The following is a 1,734-nucleotide window of genomic DNA, read 5'->3' as shown; positions in this document are numbered from 1 at the left end:
CCGGGCCGGGCCGAGGGGCGCCCCCGGGGCGGAGGGCTGCGCCGGCTCCCCGCAGCACTCACCTCTCCGCGCCGCCCTCCCGCCGGCTCCCCGCTCGCCGCCTGCAGCCGGCGCCTCTGCCAGCACGGCCCCCTCCTCCGCGCTAATGGCAGGAGGAGGAGGGCCGCGGGAGGGCCTCGGCCGAGGGATGTTTACTCGGCGGCTCTCGCGAGAGCCCGGCGCCGCCGAACCGGGCCGCGATTGGCTGCTCCCGCCGCGGCCCGCGGGCAGGTGCCGCAGGAGGCGGCGGGCGCCCCTCGTCCGCCGGCCGGGCGGCCCCGTCTCCTCCTCCCAAACGGCCGGCAGCTCCTCAGGAGCGGCGCGCGGCAGCGGGCGGCCTCGCCCCTGGCTCTAACCGGAGCCGCCCGCCTGCACCGGCTCCGCACGGGGAGCTGCAGTCGAAGCAGCCAGCTGAAACCTCCGCTCTCGGGGGGCTCTGGGGGTCGAGGTTCACCGAAGGGATTGTAGCTGTGAGGAGATCTCGCAGTCGGGAGGGCACTGTTAAACTTGCCCTGAGCATACGTAGGTGCCCAGGTGCTCAAACAGAAGGCAGCGGAATTAACTGGACGTCGGGCGTTTGCAGGCCTCTTGCTTTGGTATCCTTCTGTCCCATCACCGAAGTACAAGGGTAAGGATGTTAACGCAGGCAGAAGATAAGTGAAACCCTGCTTTGGTTTTACTACTACCTGATCATAAAACGGCAGCAGCACTTATGGGGAGAGTTGTTATCCCAAGGATGCAGCAGCACAGATTTCCTACAAAGCCAGCTACACAGAAGGCAAATCTCTGAGCTCAGATTGGAGGAATGACAAAGGACAACTGTCGTCTTCTGTCACAACATGCAATGTGTGGAAGCTAGCGAAAGTTTGTCCTAGTGTCGTCACTTGACTGGAGGATAGCTGCTGATGGCAACCCTCTACGCCAAAGCAGATTCCTTGCCCAGAGATCTCTACCACCTCGGGACCTCCAAGTGTATCTACATGTCCCCTTTGCCTGCAGGCAGAGCCAGGATATTCACCATGGGCCTCCCTGAGCACTGTGGACCTACCTGCTGAGACCCGTTTTCAGAAGCATTAGATTTGGTAGGTTTGAAATAACAGAAGCCTAAAATTAGCATGTTTTAACTTGAATGCGATGCAAGAGTGCTTCCTGGAGGGACTGCCCTTTGTGATACCTGAACTCTGTTTCCACATTTGGAGCCCGCAATAATGAAGTTGTGCACTCCCATGTACCATGCTGCAGTGTTGAAAGCACAGACATGTAACCTGGGAAAAGAATTAGCAAGAGGGGAAAAGACACTCTGCGCTATGATAAGTAAATTCAAAATAAACTGGTTACAGACCTAGAAAAGTGGTATTTAACTAAAGTACTCTTCCCAGAGCAAAAGTCTTTAAAAATCTTTATCAACAACAATGGTAAATGGGAGTGACAGACACACACCCCAACCCTCCAACAGGAATGGGTACTGATTTTGACTGGGGATTGCTGGTGTTTGAGGGGTTTGATTTCAGTATCTTCCTTCTGTCTGCTCCCCCGCTCTAAAGCTGTCAAAGGGAAGTTGAGAGGGGCAAGGTGAGTCTCCGAGATGATGAGGACCAGCCGTGACAATGAAAATTGAATGAATATTCACAACATGACATTACAGTTCCTGACTTGCTGCTGCTACTCCTCTTGTGGGTCCTGCCAGCACAGCAG

General features: G+C 56.4%; 1 protein-coding gene across 2 annotated transcripts in view; it reads right to left on the bottom strand.

Moving 5' to 3' along the window:
* The window catches only part of STK38L (serine/threonine kinase 38 like), a 48,687-nt gene extending 48,495 nt beyond the window's left edge, over window positions 1-192 (bottom strand). For both annotated transcript variants that reach the window (XM_010563562.1, XM_010563560.1), the window contains exon 1: window positions 63-192. The gene's annotated coding sequence lies outside the window, so the exon portion shown is untranslated. The remainder of the gene's footprint in view (window positions 1-62) is intronic.
* Between the last annotated feature and the right edge of the window lie 1,542 nt (window positions 193-1,734).

Source organism: Haliaeetus leucocephalus, unplaced genomic scaffold, assembly GCF_000737465.1.
Source record: "Haliaeetus leucocephalus isolate CR32 unplaced genomic scaffold, Haliaeetus_leucocephalus-4.0 Scaffold170, whole genome shotgun sequence".
Classification (NCBI taxonomy): Eukaryota; Metazoa; Chordata; class Aves; order Accipitriformes; family Accipitridae; genus Haliaeetus; species Haliaeetus leucocephalus.
Note: the sequence above shows the minus strand (reverse complement) of the source record. Positions and strands in the feature narration are given on the sequence as shown.